Raw genomic sequence first — 19145 nt, forward strand, 5'->3', positions numbered from 1 at the left:
CTAGCAGATGCTCCAGTCCAGGTGACTGTTATTCCACATGCTTTCCCTCTCTTTTTCATGTCAGTTTAAAGATAGACCTATTTTTCTTTGTTTTACAGATATTTAACACACACCCCCCCCCCCCCAAACAATTAAGCAGGATCCTTGGTAGTAGCGCTGAAAATAGATTTCTTAATTGGATAACAGAGGCATGCAGTACAGGGTTTACACCTCTGTCACTCAGCCAACAGCAGCCTTCCATTATCCAAACAAGCCAGTCCTGAAAACAGGAAACCAAAAAACTTGTTCAAAATTCACAAGCGCTTTCTTCTGGGTTGGTGGTCACTGATAGGTGCTCTGATCTCTCAATTTCATATGTGAACTTTGCTGTTACCTAATGAGCTTTGCTAGGAACACACAGAAACAGAGCTGCATGCTCAAGCGATGAACATACTGTGTCTACCTAACAACACACAACTAAAATAAAGGTTGCTAATCCACTACAATGTTAAACCATGCTAAAAACTTGCTGTCCTTGGTTCTTCTTGCATTGAACTACATTCCCTTGACTTCAGGATAGCAAACAATTTTCCAGGCATTATCAGATAACAATCCTTCCAGCTGTAATGATGTTCCAAGCCTTACAGCAAACAGCTTTTAGCAAGCTGAAAGCAAGCCAGATTCATCAAAACAGAAGCAATCTGGGTGGAATCTAGGTGGAATCTGAGAGAAGTCTTACATTAGAACATGAAAATTCACTGATAAGGGAAGAAAAACATTTCCAGTAAGTAGGATGCACAGAATAGGTGGTTTGTTCCTTTTCACCTGAACATAACCATTAAACAATTTTTCAATTACAAAGTTATCATAGTAAGTGGTCTTCCAGAAGATCACATGACAACAGTGAACAGACTCTGCATCACACACAAGTAGACTAAATGTTACTCTTGGATAATTAGCCTCAGAGCTGCAACATATTAGATGAAAATAGGTAGCGTCATTGGATAGGCAGGCAACAAGACATACTGCCCTGGTTAACCACATGTGATTTAGCCCTGTCACACCCAAAGCATTAAGGATAAAGAGACTTCGGAATGTTTATATAGAAAATATTAAATTATGAATAAACCACTTTGATATCAGCAATGGCAATGAAGGAGGCAATATTCAATGCCAGAATTTAACATCACAAAAGCCATAAATAGCAAAAAAGCCCCATTTTCAAAACCAAGTAATTGGATTAAATCAAATATGTAGTAAGTATCTCTTACCTCATGTAATCATGAGAATGACAGACAATCTCTGATTTTTAGGAGTGACAGACTTATCACAGGCTTAATTTCAATGAGCCCTCTGGAAATACAGCAGGATTTTACAGAAAGAATAATTAGTGTGTAAATGCTCTTTTTTGTGTAAAATACATCAAGCAAGAAAGTGTATTTAAGATATGAATATGAACCTAAAATATTGCATGCATGGTTGGGAACACTGGAAGAAGGTGAACAGGTGTTGTACTGCAGTACAGGTTCTATGCAGACAGCTGCACTCCTTCAAGATACACAGAAGATACTGGATAAAAGTCCAATCAATGACTGAAAGATGGGTAGCAAAAGGGAAGCACAGGACAATTCAATTAGGCTCCTACCCAGGCTTATGACATATTACAGCAGAATTTATCAGCCAAACTGACCATGGGCTGTGAACATTGTCCAGGGAACGGACTGACAAAGGACAAGCCTGTATTTCCACAGCCTTCGAAGCTAAGACTGAGCAGGTGAAGAGAACAGAATAATAAAATAGCAGATGTGATTATTTCTAGTCAATCAGAAAAGACAATGACAGTACTCCATCTGCTTAACTACAATCCACGTTGCACTTCCTACATGGCAAACAAACAAGAAATTCTGCAGTCTTTTGGGAAATGGTACTTCAATCATGGCGATCTACCAAGATGAGAAGTCAGTTAAACCATCTCTTTGATGATTGGAATTATTCTCTATCTATCTTCTTCTGTGTGACTATAAGCATAGGTAAAACAATCATTAAAAGACAAGTTTCATCAAAACTGTGCAATTTTCCCTCAATGAAAAGATTGCCTACAGTCACTGGCTCTTGATTCGGGGACACTTTTAGAGATTGCTTTCATAGACTGCTCAGAATGAAGCCTGTCCAGAATATATGCTCAAAGAATAGTATTGGCCTATACTACTGACACTAACACAACCTTCAAGATCTAAAGCCGGGCTTAGCAAATACTTGCATAGTACTTTGCCGAGAAGATCACTATCTGTATCTGGTACGAGAGCCTGGGAGTCAGAGAATTACATGGTACCAGGGATACAGACAGTGACAAGAACTGCACCTTTCTGCATGCCAAGTATTTGACACTGTCATCCTTTGAAAGCTACACCAGAATCAAAACACCAAGTCCACCACCAAGGAGAAAACAGAATGCTGCATTGTTGACTCTCTTTCATAATGTGCTCAGACAACTAAAGCCATTGCTTCATAGGTTAACCATTAACATTGGCAGTCTTATTCCTTGCCTTGGTAAACATACTGATACCTAATCAAGAACTGTTTCTCAAGAAATCTAATTCTGAACAGGTTAACAGAAGTCCCTGGGTGTCTGTGGCCAGAAATACCATCAGTACATATTGTCAGCATAAGAACCTTACCAAGCAGCAGCAAGTCTGACCATCACACCCCCGCAACCAGAGAGAAGGTACATGTCACACTTGCCAGAAATACGTTGGTCTATGAGTGTTATGCCACAGTGACAATTGAAAAAGCCATGATCAACATTCTCCCTAAAAATAAGGCAGTTCAGAAATGTCACTTCCGTTGTCACAGTTGATGTCACTGAAGTGTCACTTGGAGTTAATATTAGCCTAATCAAGCCTATTACAGAGTACTTGTAGTATTTAATAGGCTCTTGGATTTGACTTTTGATATGAAAATCTGCATATTCCTAGATGTTTTATGAATTTCAAATGGTTCAAAGTTAAACTCTAACAGAGCAAGGAACTAGCAAGATGTTGAGAAAAAAAAAACCCTGTTGCTCAAGCAGAAAACGATGTGTCAACTTGCCAGACACAGTGGGCTTTAGCACTGCTTTTGGCAGTGACTCAACACAAATGCAAGACCTCTTTAACCATGCACTGAGCACTTCCAGCCCCTTTGCGGGGGGCATGGTCTCACAAAGATTCAGGCTCTGCTGATTTCAGAGGCAGCAAAGGGTGACAGCCAAAGCAATGCAGAGGCATGGTGATGCTCAGGCCTGGGGACACCGCCTTGACTCGAGAGGTACCCCAGCTCCTGATCATTCAGCCATGCAACCAGGTCCCCCTGCAGTCCCTATTCATCTAGCACTGGACATGAGACTTGCCTGAAAACCTGCACACTGCCGCTGCAGAAGGTACTTGAGGTATCTGAACACACCCACTCATCTGCTGCAGAAACAAAACTGGGCAGAAACTGCTCTGTGACATCTATTTTCTCCTTTCTTTTTGTACGGAGGCTAATGAAGAGTTTCATGTACACAACTGTCATGCACAGTAGTTTAACCTCCCTATCTGGGGCTCATGGTCTAAACATGCAAAGATAAGTTGTTTCACACAGAAATTAACTGCTGGGGCATATAACAGACAGGAGGGAGGGACAGTGATGTTACATCCTCGTGGAAGTAAACCATACCTTTGGGATAACAGGTGCCCTTGAGGGAAGGTCAGAGCAAAGCAGCTACACTGCCAGGAGAGTGACTTTGCCTTTTAACAAAATGCAATTTAGTAAATGCACACATGCAAGGCAACTTGGTACAGACACATTTTCTTAACTACTTCAACCCCAAAAGGCAGCACTCCTCCTCCCATTAGAACACCAAGAGCAGGGGCCTCGAAAAGGATGGAGACAAGGGGCTCTACACAAAGCACAGTCCCCATCCTCTTGCACACACAGCCGAGTGCACATCATTCTGGCACAGGCTGTGCCCCACAGCCAGCATTGGGGTCCTTGTCTCCCCGTCCTGGTCAGGCTGCTTACAACATGCCAACCACGTCCATACCTCTTATGAGCAAGAGAGAGGCATGATCTGTGGAGGGGGAAATTCACCATTTCAGCAGGGAGAAAATAAAAACCCACCACATCAGCAGGTTTTATTTTATTTTAAAAGGGCTGGGTGTTTGGAATATTTGCAGCAGTCCTCAGGGAGACAAATGAATGGGGGTTGTCCATGGATAAAGTGGAAAAGAGTGTATAATGCAGACATTCATCGTGCACAAATTTATAAGCTACATGTGGTTTATAGCATAAATCAGTAGTTGTCTCCTATTCTGTACACAAATGTAGCCTCCTGTCTTTCCAGGAACATTCAATAAACTAATCTATATCCTTCTGCAATCCAAATAATCTCCTCCCTGAAGGAAGATTCTGGGAGAAGCAACACAAGTTTCCACATGTGGAAACTCAAAAAGGGTACTGGAAGCACTGTCACTGTACATCCTTGGTACCTGCATGTTGAATCCCTGCAGACGCCAAGGCGCATCCACAACCATGCTGCCATGTACAAAGCCGCATAGAAATATATGTATGATTGTGTGTATCTGACTTGAACAGAAGAGAAAAATGGGGAAAACTACATCCTCAGAGAATCACTGCTGCTCTTCAGCTGTCGCTACCAATGCTGCATCTTTTTGTCCTTGGACCTGACTTTTAAACCAGAGAAGAATGCCCTCCTTTTGAAGTCAATCAGAAATTAGGAAACACAGAAACAAACATTTGCAAAAAGTAAATGAAATACATAAATTTGAGGATTTTCCCCCTGCAAATAATCTCACTTGTGTCACATACAAAGAAGTATTCAGCTCAATGCACGTCCTCTTCATAATTATAACTTGCCACATTTTCACAATTCCTGACTCTCTATTTACTATTTTGTTTTGCTGCTGTACAAAGTTTCCTCTATTGCAATCAGCGTGGGTGTCTGGAGTGCGAGCTGTTAAGATTTCTGCTCCTCCCCTCACATCAACATGCTGGAGGTTATCATAAGCAGCTACAGTACGGATCCTGGTTAGAGGTTTGCAGTATCTCGCACAAAAGCAGAACAGTCACTAGAAGGAAGAGGTTTTTTCCCCTTAGCATAACGTTCAAGGAACATGTACGTATGATTTAATGGGAATAAATAAAAAGTGCTAATTATTTGTGGGTTTGTAAATCCCATGTAAGCAAAATGCAACATATTGAAGCATCCACTGAAACACTGTGCTTTAAAATTCAATCAGAAAACAAACACACTGGATTCTGAAAAAGCAAAGACTATGCATCATGCAAAAGTGCTACTCCTGGGTAAAGGAAAAATATATTCCTTGCATTTTGGACATACTGTTTGCTTCCACATGTAAATAAAAAGGAGATAATTTAAAAAGAAGAAGATCTGTATATCTCTATATTTTTATATAACCATAACTGATCCTGTTTGGCAGACTGTCACTTGAAAAAGGTTACCTTTTCGAAATTAAGACTGCTCAGACAAAATTACGATGATACATTTTCAGAAGAGGCCAAATCACAGCTTGCCATATACAGCAGCCCCATATTACCTTCTCATGGATGCCTCACAAAGCATTTCCATTTTACACAAGGGTTCACCCAAAGTTCAGATAAAAAGCAGTCCCGCAATTGTTCTTTATTTAGAAGGCATTAAACACACATCAAACACAGGATAAAAATTCAGTGCTCTTTAAGGAGCATTAAGGAGGAGCAATGCCTACTGCTTATGCATTTTTGTGTTTTATCTGCAAAACACCCACACACAGGCATTCCTCAAATAATCTATGTAAATTATATCAATGAATCATCTCTAATCCCTCCAACATTTCATCTTTACCTTCAGCAACTAATGAGTTAAAGATGATAAATATCATTAACAAAGGAAAGAGGATCTTTCCTTTGTTTCCCAAAGAAGGTGGAAGCCAGACTTCTCGCAATGTATTTTTATATTCAGTGAAGTTCCCTAAGCAGAAAATTTTGCTTCTAGGTTGGTTTACTATTCTACCTAAAAAAAGAAAAATTAAATTAAAAAAATGTTGATCATCCAGAGGACAAGCATAGTATAAAAGTCATTAAAATTACTGTTTCCTGTTACTGTATCATACCTGCATGTGTATTTTCCCCTTATGGGAAAATAAAGGGAAAATGTACACTAAAATGTACACCAACACCACAAAATCCACACAGTCTGTCTTAATTTCACAGAGAAACTCTTACCAGGGCAAAGAAGAATATATATCATCTCAATCATAATTAGTCATTAAATATTAAACCACCAAATGTTACGCATCTGAACTGTATTTTTGGATGTGAAATTCGCCATTGATAATCCAAAAAGGGCTCAAATAAGTGAGTGATACCACAAACAACAACAACAACAAAAGTGGGTTAGGTTTGTTGGTTTTAACAAACAATAGGTGAAGTACAAAATATACAGCTCAGTTCTACAATTCCCTCTGTATGCTGGTTAATGCTTAGGTCTTCAATTAATTCAGAAGGGATTATTTTATGGAGCCAGGAAAAAAGGAATCATTAAGCATCAGCAGCCATAGCTTCACATACTGATTTCACGAAAAAAGGGCTGAACGATAGAAATATTGTATGAATACATAACAGAATTTACCAAACAGATTATAAATTAGCAAAACATCAATAAAAAACATGAACTCAAGTCCCTGATTAAAACCAGACAGTATTTTATTGTTCTTTCAAACCTATCAGTTATGAGACTTATTGACCTCTTCTGCAAATGTTCTGTATTACTCAGCAAACAAAATTACCAGAAGTAACAGACAGCAAGTTTTCCCCCCAAAAATGGCTATATTTTAAAGTTATTTGCAGGTGTGCTCATTTTAAAGTTACACACATTTAATTACTTAATTCAAATGTTTTGTAAAATCTGCACATTTTTATTTGAAGTCTGACTGATATTAATAAAAGACTGGAATTCTATCAGAAAGAGGAACAGTCAATATATTAAAAAAGACAGCTATCTGCAATATAGCCCAGATCTAATAAAAGGGAAAAATAAGTTTTATATAAAGAGCAGTTTTTGCTTTTAAGTCATTTTTCCCCTCCAAGTTTCACATAGTTTGTTTTTTTTTTTAATTATTTAATTTCTGTCTTTTGGATTTGGACACTTAAATGAAGCACCCGTTATGTCAGTGCGCATTCATAAGCACAGATAAGCTAATACACAGTGTCTCAGTATACAGGAAGACAGCAGAACAGCAAGGGGCTTTAAATGTGTGATAAGCCAGAGGCAAATTTTAAATTTTCAATGCATTTGGGGGAAGAGTAAGGCCCATTCAGACTATTCTGAGGGTTGCCTGTTGAAATCCCATGGACTGGCTTATGCAGCGCTTCCAAAAAATCCCTACCCACGCCTCTGTTGTTTCCTTCTACTGGATGTATCTTTATCTTTCTGAAATGACAGAAGCAACCTGATTCTCAGCTGAGGGTATTACTGTAGGATATACAGCAGAAACTATGCTTCCCTATATAACACAGTACTCCTCACTGCAAGAGACTAATGGTCATTTGCACACATACTAATGGAAGAATAAAAGAGGTGAAGTAGTAACTGTTCTGTCTGTCCTTTTTAAGTAGTTACATTACCTTTCTGCACATTTCTGAACTTTTAACTGTAATGTGCAGCTGGTGGAAACAGCTGAAAAGGATCTGGACCTGCTACCAGGATATTCCCCCCCCCATATGTGACAAGCTAGCAAAAGTGCATACCTGCATACCTCTACATTTAAATGCATACAGCAAGACTATATTGTAATGCAAGTGCACACAAGGACACACGTTCACATCTCATTTGATTGAAGACAATCGTAAACCTGTGTGAATACACCCAATATAGTATTGACTGTAAAGACATTTTGCCATACACTAGCATTTTATCACTACTTACGTAGAAAACTCCGCAATTAAAGAAATAGCATTAAAAAATGAAATACTTTAAGTCCTTCTGGTATACCCCACCCTCTCTGCAGACAGCTACAGAAAGAATATGCAGTGCTACCTATTCAGAGGCAGAACCATGAATATATTGCCTTAAAACAGAGAAGTAAAATCTTGAGAAAGGGGATACGGCAACTACATTTCCCACCGAGGGCTAGACATCACCTCAAGTGATACACTACCTGCTCTCACAAGCTGCAATATTTCTTCCTTCCCATGCAAAAATACATCAGCATCTGCAAGGAGGAAGAAACACTTACCTTGATATCTCTTGCAAAATAAACCCAACAAAAGAGCCCGGTTCCACCACCTTGAACAGAAAAGGCATCTGAAGAGAGCGCTGAGAGTCAGTGAGCTGGACAGGCAATGCTGAGGCAGGGCCACTAAGCTTGTGCCCCCTTTTTCTGGCAGCAGGCATGACAATGCGTGAACACCCCCTCCACATCGCAGCAGGCAACTGTAGCCAGGAGACAGAGGTGCTTAAATTAGAAAACCGCTGCCAGAGGAAATAAATGGGAATCACAGCGACCCCCTCGACCCCAGCAGCTATCAAATCCGGGAAGATACAGCGCACATCTGTTTTACGAGGCCCCCAGGGAGCTCCAACTCTAGCTACTTACCCTGTCTGCATTATTAATAGATGTTAATGGCACCATAATATCGAAGAGAAGTCTCTTCCTCTTTATAATATGGAAATTCCAAGGGGTTTTAATTAATTTATTTATTTTTTAAAAGGCAAAAAAGAACCCCTACAAACCGTGAGGCAGAAAAAAAGCGTCTTGGTACTGCTAATTGCAGAACTGCACCCTCCCTCCACCCTGCCTTCCCCAGCCATCCTCAATATACTGATTTGGTAGACAAAATCAATTCAAGGCAGTAAACAACTGCAATAAAGCAAACAGGCAGACAAAGACTTCCTGCCATAAGGCAATTCCTGAATACACAATTTTCTTTTTAATAAGGTTCTGAAACATTTCAGCTAGAGCATATACACATATATATTTATGCAAATGATTCAGTTTAAAGAACAGAATAGAACCACACCATTCAGATGTTTGACTATCTAAATACATGGGTTTATTTCTTCAGCAGAAGTTATCTGTCACCTCATAAAGTATTATTTAGCCTGACATGATGAAAAAATATCCTCTGTCAAGCCTTTGATTTAGATGATGAATAAAGGAACGTGATCCTAAAGTATCCCGAGGTTCTGTTTCTGTTAATGCAGGGATTTCCTCTGGGTCCATTCATCCTCAAGGTAGGTATATTGCAGTCATGCACCAAAGTGTCAAAAGACCTTCCACAAAAGATATTGACCTATTTTAATCTGATCCCTGTATAAATGCAATTGAGCTACCACTGGGAATACAGTGAACCAAAGATGTATTTTTAACCCCTTTATAACACTGTAGACAGGAGGGACAAATACACACCAGTAACAAACACATCCTCAAAGGCTGTACAAGAATGTAGTTTGCTTTAACATCAGTGGAAGAGATACAGTTAAGAGTCATGTGAAATGCTACTGCTTGCTCAAAGAACCAGGCACACTTCCTCTGCAGTTTAGTATCGGTATCAGATAATTCTGACCAGTTTTAGAATAAATCAATCAAGAAATGCTGAAATGGTCAGCTTCACCTAGCCGGCTTTCACCCCACTGTACAAGACACATTTTAACTCCAACATAAAAACACCGCAACATCTCAAACTACAAAGAACACAAGTGCTGTCCTTAAAGATGGCGATACCCATCCATTAATTGTGTGATGAAATTTTTGCGTATGAGGGGCGGTGGGGTGGGAAGAGCGAACGTGTCAAGAATCACCTTCTCGTCCTGCAGATGCATGCTGCAGCTGTTTGCTGGCTTTCTACAAATGAATGAAAAGTGCTGCTAATTCTTCCAAGACAAATGAAACCGATTGGCTTTGTTGCTTGCTTGCCTCTGCGGCTTTTGAGACCACGCAAGTACGCTGCAGACACGAAATCACAGGGTCTGGCTGTATTAACTGAATTACAGACAGCACTGATGTGATCATCTTCATCTCTCTCTCTTGCTTTCTCTAATTATTTATCCAGATCAACCCTGACTGCTGGAAAATTAGCTCTCTACAGGAGGTAACCGAGCTGAAAGGTTCTTTTTACCAAGAAATGACGGGCTGGCCTCTAGCAGTACATACACTAGCATGCAGTTGTAAGGAAATGTCGCAAGATGTAAATTTGCAAGTAGATTTCTCTTCCTCCCAGCAAAAAAAGACATTTTTAGAAGATATAATTTATGCACACAGACATATATTTATACAGACATACAAAATAGGTAGCCTTCCAAATTCCTGACCCTGGAACTTTAAAGAATTTATGTAAAATGGGAATAGAAAAGATGTGTAATGGTCATACCCCTCTTTTTGTTGCTTTATACATTAATTCCTACTTGCTTGTCTACAAACAAGTTCATAGTATTTCACTTATGCAAGGATTTTACTTCTTGCCAGCAACTGCAATGAGACCAAGTTTTAGTTCTGATGCTTGGCTAGGAAGAAAAGACAGCAACATTTTTGTCACTTAAACTAACCAACTTACAGCAGAATGAAAAAAGCATAAAAAATGAGGCTAATCGTTTTTTTTCCTAAGATCTAGATACTGCTTTAGCCTGTAGCAATCTAAAAGCAACTGTGAATACATTTTTATTTCCCTTTTATTAAACCTGCCAGACAAACAAGGGTAGTTTAAAAGGAATGGCTTTGAAATTATTTTCCAATTAGCAGGACTGTCATTATGAGTTGATTTGCTATGCTGCATGCTTATATGGATGCACACATTTTTAATACATTTTAATGCACACTTTGGTCTAATTCTAGTCACATGTAGGCCAGTATAAATTTTAGTGCTAGAGAGCTCTCACCAATTGAAGCATTACACACAAAACACTGATATTAAAACAATGCAGCTGCATGGAACACAAATATGCTAATTTTTATACCAGTGAGTTTTGGAACATCACTTTTTAAAAAGAAAAAAATAATAATAAAAAAAGACAGCAGATTCTAGGCTGAATCTGCATTTGCAGCAGTTCAGTATGTCAAGCCTTCCCCAATCTTTTAATTGCTTTGGGTGTTATGCGTGCCAGGGATGGGTGAGAATAGTTGTCAACCCACCTGACTGCAGAACAAAGAGCATTTTCTCTTCCAGCATTTGTTACTGATGCTTGAGCCACACCCTGTCCTCCTTACAGAACACACTCTTTCCACATTGTCCTACTCGCATAGAGATGATGTCTTCCTGACAATAAAACATCCTCTAAGATTATTATGCCAGGTTTCACCTTTTTTTGAATCCCCCGTGGGTTTACTTTTAAAGGAAGGAAAGGGGCTGCATGCAGAGCTGCGTTTCCCACAGTGTGGGGAGTCCCTGGGCTGCAATGCCTCAGAGCCCTGCAGCCCGGTTCCCCTTGCTCCCGTTGGGATGCTGCCTGCAGATGAAGGGCCTCACCCTACTCGGTCGGTCATGGGAGAGGGCACAGCCTCCCCTGTAAAAAAGCATGGGCTTAGACTGGGTTGATCAATCCTGGAATTCAAGGGCAGACAAGGGAAGAAAAAGAACAAACAAAAACCAAACAAACAGATATACAAATGGAAAAACAAAAGGGGAGGTCCCTTGCTTGTCTCCTCTTCCCACCAGCCCCAGGCATCTGCCTGTGGGGTCAAAACGCTCCAGCCAGCATTAACCCCTAATGCCTATTTGCCAAGCCATGCACTCCTCATTTCACTCCCTCAAATCCTTTGACAGCTCAGAGTTTGTAAGGTTAAACTCCTCTTGGTCTGGGTGAGAGACATGGAAAGGTTGTTCCCCCGCTGTTCTGCACAAAAGCCCTTTGCCTTTTGTTTCTCACCTATGCTCCCATTAGTGCTGCAGATCACATGCAGTGCCTGGCCGCTCCAGAAACAAATAAAGAACAAAAAGCCTCATAGGCTAGCTACACAACACCGAGAAACATACTGTGTTTTTTGAAGATTTTTATAAATGAGGCACATTCCTGATTTGATCTATTTATAACATAAGCAAGCAACATAAAGCGAGATACAATGTGAGAACCGGTACCTGCAAGGCAACCCACATCCTTTTTTCTGCATGTCAGAAACATTTCCTGCACCACCTCAATTTTCTATTACTAAAAGCCTGGAGGCAATCAAACACCACAGCTTCCAGCACTCTTCTCACCAACTTTTTCATGAGGTTGTAATAACTGCTGCGTTTTTGGTAGTTCCATAACAGCAGGTGAGCTCTAGACATCCTTTACAGCCATCAAGTAGCCCTATCCCTCTACAACTCCTGAGGCACCAAAATTATACTTTCTGACCTAATGGAGTAGCAGGAATGGTGGGTTTTCCCCAAGTTTCAGGACAGAGTTAAAGAATGGCTTGATTTAGCCTGGATTATTTTTGCAAGATGGGTTTACTTGGTCTTACCTGTTTCTGTGACAGAGCATATGCATCTAATGTGCTTTCCAACCCTAACATAACAGGGCCAAACAGTTTTAAGAACCAGCAATGCTATGGCCTCTATGAGGTTTGGCATAAGGCTTTTTACTGTTTGTTTTAAAAAAGAGCTTTTCTTCAGCCATTAGTCCGTATTTGATATGTTATCATCCACCAGCCATGCACCACCAAAGGGAAACCGTGGTGCTCTCAAGCTATGGCTCCATTCTGCGTTAAACAGCACAAAGAAACTGTTGCCACTTTAACCTTTGAGATACAGAAAAATAAAACCCCTTTAACTTTTGATCTCATGATTCTTGAACAACCAGCAAAGCCAGCTTTAAAAGAAAAAATAAACCTGTATATCCCAGGACACATTAAACTACCAACTGCTAAATGTTCTCATTGCTATTTTGAAATGGGGTGTGGGTGGAGATACCTACTGAAGCTTCCTACTGCTGCAGCTGCCATTGCTGTTCACTGGGGATGTGTTTTCAAAAACCCCAGCTCCTAAGGAGTGAACTTGCATTTCCACCTTTTCTGGGACACATCAAAGACAAACATTCTTGTGCCATTTGTTATTCACGGCACCACTGCAGCAGGATGCCAGCCTGTGACAGCACCCAGACCTGCTGCAGGCACAGCAGCAGCCAGGGGAGAACAACGAGGTGAGCCAAGAGGGGAAGTCATCAAGTGGAATGGCAACTGAGAAATATGTGGGCAGTGGACTGTGTGACACTGATGTGACTAGGCAGGAGCTGACAGTCAACAGGAAGAACCCCAAACACTTTCCATGAAACAGCAGACCGGTGGCTTTTAAGGCACCCTGGTAGTGAAGGCAGAGCAGTACAGGGGAGACTCACACCCCAGCTCTGCAAGCTGCCACACATTTCAGCCAAGCCTTGCAATGAACAATGGACATACATGGCACAGTCAGCATCTGCTCTCCTGCAACTGCTGATAATGACTAGAGGTCCTGCATGTATCACTGGGGCAGTCAGGCACCAGTTAGCAGCAGAGGCTTTCTTTCCTGAGACACTTGCCCATACAACAGGTTGCACCCTGTTAGATGCCCCTTTGCACTCTGGTTTTTGATGGAAGGGTTTGTGGGATTCACCTGGAGCCTCCCACTTTTTTCTTCTAAAACTTGGATTATAGTATAAGCTGATCAACCCTGCTCAAGACCTAGCCAAGTGGACTTTATACAGTCACTTTAATGTTGCTGAAAACGTTACTTGAAGGAGAAACAGGATGTCTCCAGAGTACTGACATTGCATGAATAGAAAACAAGCCCTAGAATAAAGAAGTAGCACAGGGTACAGGAGTACTCAATGGTCTTCTAAGAAATGCTAACGGTGAGCCTGTGCAGTTTATCCACTGTGAGGCTGCTTTTTCAGTGTAGTAGTTGTACCTGATGAAACCAAAGATTTTAATGAGAGTAGAATTGAACTAGCAAGTACCAGGACTTGTTAGCTTTTAGATTGCAAATGTGCCATTAATCCCACAAATATTCCATTTCTGCACCCCTCAAACAGGCTGTATGTTGTGCAGCTGGACATCAGGACCCCAGCACATGAGCGGCAAGAAGCCCTGGCAAGACCTCTGCAGCATGCCATTGACCCATCAGTTCCCTTTTCTGACTGCATCTTCCCTTCCAGGAAACCCTACTTGCCTCCCACAGGCTTTTCCTGGAAGCAGTCTTAATCCTGCCAACCTTTCTGAATACAAGTCCCTTTATTTTATTATTTAAAATAAACCCTATCTCCAGTTGTGCTCAATCACATTTATTCATACCAGTTTTCATTCTTCATGCATATTTCAATCCTGTGAAAGTGTAAAGTTGTTGCTGTTGGTCTTTGGGGTCTTTCCCTCCCTCCCAACCTCTTTTTCTTCCTTTGAAATCACCTTCCTACTTAAAATGCCTGCCAACCCTGCAAGCTGTTTCTCAACCATACCCAATCCTCCTGTCGCCCTGTCGCTTTGTCAGGAGCACTGGACTGTCTTTCGCAGTCAGAGACAGCGACGATAAATGACAGCCTCCATAATCCAGCACAGTGATGCTGTTCGGGGCAAAAGCCACAGGCAGATGTGGAGCCTTCCCACTGAGCACACTGTGGAGGGAAGATGGCACATCACTTGCAGCAGTAAATCCCATCCATGCTCTGGTTGCTTGGCTCCAAGCAGCGTTAAAGCCCCCTTTGCATCCTATAGAGCGCACAGCGCTTCCCAGTCTTCACGAGCCAGCAGGCATTGCTTCTACTTAAAAACACAAAGCAAGGAAAAAAAGAACACCCTTCCCTTCCCCAAAAGAAGGCTGCATGCAGCCCTGCACACTTCCCATTTCAGCAGCTCCAATACTGACAGACAGCTGGATAATGCATTCAGACACTCTGGGGATCACCCCTTTATTCAGGAAAGTTGTCCCCATGTTTTGAACGAGTCAACAGTGAGCAAGTTTTGAGAAGTGGAGATTCAAACCACGCTTCCCACCTCACCCCTACAAAGGGGGTTATGAAGCAGAAGTGCCAGCCAGGAGCATGCTGTGCCTCTTCCCATTAGACCTCACAAGAAGCGCCATGTGCACTACCTTACCCAATTCTTCAGCAGAGAAGTGATGCTGGAGGGAAGCTTATCTATGTGTCCAAGGTCAGGCTTGGCATCTGTGATAGATTCAGCTGTCTAAAGCCCGTTATGTCCAGACTTCGGTTCTAGAGTTAGTCATAAAGCACTGCCTCTAACTTCTAAAGAGCTTGGAAATTTGGGGCTTTTGGTTTTTTTTTTTACCCTACTTTCTAGCTAGAGAACCATTAGAAGAGGCAATGAGGCTGTATTTCTGGAATCAGCTGCAGATCATCCTCCCATTCAGGAGCATGCTTTTGCCATGTCATCACCAGCTCCTATCTGCTCAGGCTGTGCTCATTCTCAATGGCTCTCAGAACCCTCAACATAACAGGACTGGGGTGGTGGGAAAGCAGGACATAACACACAAAAAGTGTCCGGGTTTTGTCCAGTTTTCCGTCTGGTCCTTTCTTGGCTTACTTGGATGTGGTAATTGGTCAACAGCAGATATGCAAGATACCACCACCAGCATCTTTACTGGTAACTACCACAGCATGCCAAGAGTGGGTTTACTGAAAGCTGGTGGAAATACAAGTCCTCAGAGGAGTGACTTGCAAGAAGAGTTAGTTCCAAAGCTCTAGTACTTGCTTTGGCAGGGCAAGGCTGCCAATCTCCTCCAAGCAGCCATGCAACGACATGAGTCACTAACTGCTCAAAGATTCTTCTTTCTTTAGGCTAGAGTAGCACTGTTCTAGTCAGTTATCAACTAAATTGGACAGCAGGTGGTAGGCAAGACTCATACAATGCCTTTTGCTAAGCCTCATCTCTCAGGAGGACAACACACAAGGAGAAGGTGATGCACAACCACTACGTGACCACCAGCAGGGCATGCCTCAGCTCAGATTCAGTCAACAACACCTTTCCCACTGACTGCAGTGATGCCAGTGCTTTATGTCTCAACTTTGATGATTTGAATATTTAAGAGGTCTTGGTGAGTCAGGCAGCTCACGACTAAAGTCCATAGCATTGCTGCAAGCTGAGTGAAAACCCTGAGTTTATGCTAACAGAGGTGTGCATGGATGCAAGAAGTGCCAGGTGCATCTCAAAGCAAAGGGCTCTCGGCTCAGCTTATGGGAGCACAAACTGGCACTGGTGGAGGATTTGGGGCAGAGCTCGTGCTGCTGTAAGTGCAGCCAGGACAACTGGAGGCAACCATTTTCCTGCAATATGCTTCAAAATCACCCATGGTGTCATTACCTTGATAACTTACAAAAATAATTTACAACTCTTCTTTCAGATGCTGTCTAAATCTAGACTACATCTGTCTTCAGAAACATTCTAATTTAAGTTTGCACTTTAGTAAATCATTAAAATAATCTATTTCCTATTTGTCAGCCTCCATGACAAACACTGGTTATCACCAGAACAAAGAGCAGAGAAAAATTCAGCCAGATCTATCCATTGCCAGGTGGGTTGTAAAGGGGGAAGGTGAGACCCATCACAACACCAAGGAACTTGGGTGCAGATCTGCACCTTTCTGCATTGTCATTTAAGACTTGCATCCCTTCATATGCTACCCCTTAGAGCAGGGAAGAAGGAGTAAACAAAATTTGTTCAGCAGGGAAAGCCGTTTTCCCTGAGAAACAAAACAGAATAAAACTTTTCCTCACCTTTGCTTTCCTCATTCATATTTTACCCTCTTACACTTTAATAAAAGTTAAATTCCAAATGTACATAAAAATTATCAGTATACAGCTGAATTACTAAGGACCACATTCACTACAGAGGATGAACAGCACACAAGTCCACAAGAGCAATCAGCCATTGCTTTATATCAGCTAAAGAGGTCACTTATTTTTTTTTTAATCTTGAAATTGATGGGTGATCACTTTAAATATAAAAGTATTAAAATGGGATCAGGCCCTTCAGCTGAAATAAAACAACAAAATCCAAGTATTTTGACTTGTTAGAAAGGCCAAACTTCTTCCAAAACACCCTTAAGTTTAATGTATTTATGTGCAAGACAAGTGGTTAAAAAGAATAGGACTGGCTCCCAGCTATTTTTCCACACAGTAAGACCTGCTGGGCAAACAAGAAAATATCCATTGTTTACCTTGGGGCAGGACCCAGGGCCCTTAACCAGGTTAAGAGCCCAATTGTGTTAATCTTCCCACTAGTCCAACATAACATGCACCATATTTAAACAAAATAACGTCAATCCCCTCTTGGGTAATGGGGCTGGGGGTGGGAAACAAGACAACACCAACCCCTTCTCCCTACACACATACTGTGGTTCAATCTGCCACCTTCTATAAATGCTGCCATTTGTCTTTTCTTTAGATGTATCAGAGGAATATTTCCATATCAGCCCTATTACAATAAAAACGACTGTGTGACAAACAGCTTTGCAAATAGGCCTGCTGCTCCAACAAAGCACAGACGGAACATACCGATTTGCAGAAATACCCCGTGTAGTTCACGAGTGCTACTAGTCGATTTGAAATCCAGCAAATTTAGGCAGTTGTTTTATTTTTCTCTATCATGATACCTACTTCTGTATAAAGAGCTGAAGGAGTAGAGCACACTGCAACAGTTCCCCCAATCCCTTCCTTCTCCTCCCCTCCAATTTACACTGATTACACGTTTCAAAGTCTTAAGAGATTCATTTTTAATGTTCTATTTAAAATGCTGATTATTACTTGTTTCCTTTTCATCTAGGTCAATACTGCATAGATGATAAATACATACTGTTTACCATTTATACTTTTTCATCTTAGTATTGAATATCCTATGGTAAGCTTAAGAAAAGTCAGTTACTGGATAGCACTTACATTCTCCCTCTTTAGCCTATTCCCTATTTTACCTACAATACATAAGCCCTAATGTGTTCTGTTAACGCAGACATCCATTATAACATTCAGATATTAAGTGCAGCAGAAATGAACTGCATCTCAAAACATTCACTGCGCATTTTAAAGTTTGTCTAATTCTATGATGATGCTTCAGCGTATACATTATTCTTTGCAAAACAGTGCCCCAGTGTTAAGACATCACAACATCAGTTTTCTATTCAGTCTTCACCGCGAGATGAAAAGCCACCATTTTCTTTTCGATACATGCAAATTAAATTGTCTCTACAGAAAGTGTAAACCACAGAGAAGTATGCATTTCAGTGATGATACTGTCACCTGGCATTAAAAATAAGTATTAATTTGTAAATGAATCCCCTCAGTCATGTTCAAATGAAGTAATTAAGCATTTAATGGACCAACAAAACCAGCACAAGTATTAGTTTAATTATTTCCAAGGTACCTCACAACCATATAAAATTCCCCTCACACGGATGATCTTCTGCATCAGTTTTCAACAGATTCAAGCTTACTTAAGTCTTGCACAAACCCTAACATTTATACTGTTTCAAATTTAGCAAAACATAAATAGCTGTTCACACATATCTGGGATTATTAGACTTGATTTCAGATTCTAGAGCCTTAAAACAAAATAAAGGTCTTGCAAGTATCCTCCTTACAAAATGTTACAAATTCTTTGATAACCATGCAGTATTTAAAAAAGCTCAAATTAATTTTTGTAGCAAGAGCATTTAAGAATGCCGTATCTCATTAAAACAATGTTTTTAAACAACGCTTACATTTAACTTAAACAATGCACTAGGTTTTCTGTAATTATCTAGTAATTCCAACTATTCAGTAATACAGATGACTTAAAGTGCAGCTTAGGAACAAGAAGACTTGCATTTTCCAGCAACCTCTGAAACTCTGGTGAAGTTAATTCACTGCACTGACAGGAAAAGAAGCCTTAAAAACAGTCAGGCAAAGTAGTTTAGCAGCTTTACACGGGGCTTTTCGTTTGCTTAAGGGTTTAACAATTTCTACAGGCACTATATCACAAATAATCTTTCAAATTTTGAATAGCCATGCTGCGCTGGGAACCAGAGCCACAGGAGTCATTGCGGCTCTCTAGCAATGCACAAAAATCCCGACAAACTGGGTGGCACTGAAAGATACATTCATTACCTTTGTTTTCCTGTCCTTAAAAAGGTCAAGTGAGATGCTAATTGCCAGACAATCACTTGGTTTCAGAAATTTTTATCAGACAAAA

The 19145-nt window shown here is 40.8% G+C and overlaps 2 long non-coding RNA genes across 2 annotated transcripts; both read right to left on the minus strand.

Moving 5' to 3' along the window:
- Positions 1–1818: 1818 nt before the first annotated feature.
- Positions 1819–4637, minus strand: LOC130601326 (uncharacterized). The gene is made up of 3 exons (XR_008972646.1): positions 4488–4637; positions 3676–3746; positions 1819–1997 (listed from the first exon to the last, which is right to left on the minus strand). It is a non-coding gene; the product is annotated as an uncharacterized LOC130601326 (long non-coding RNA).
- A 71-nt stretch (positions 4638–4708) lies between these two features.
- LOC130601323 (uncharacterized) lies at positions 4709–8518 on the minus strand. Its single transcript, XR_008972642.1, has 3 exons — positions 8256–8518; positions 5905–6031; positions 4709–5087 (listed from the first exon to the last, which is right to left on the minus strand). It is a non-coding gene; the product is annotated as an uncharacterized LOC130601323 (long non-coding RNA).
- Between the last annotated feature and the right edge of the window lie 10627 nt (positions 8519–19145).

Source organism: Pezoporus wallicus, unplaced genomic scaffold (genome assembly GCF_028554395.1).
Source record: "Pezoporus wallicus isolate ANWC-B61680 ecotype Strahan unplaced genomic scaffold, APGP_CSIRO_Pwel_v1 contig_6651, whole genome shotgun sequence".
NCBI lineage: Eukaryota > Metazoa > Chordata > Aves > Psittaciformes > Psittacidae > Pezoporus > Pezoporus wallicus.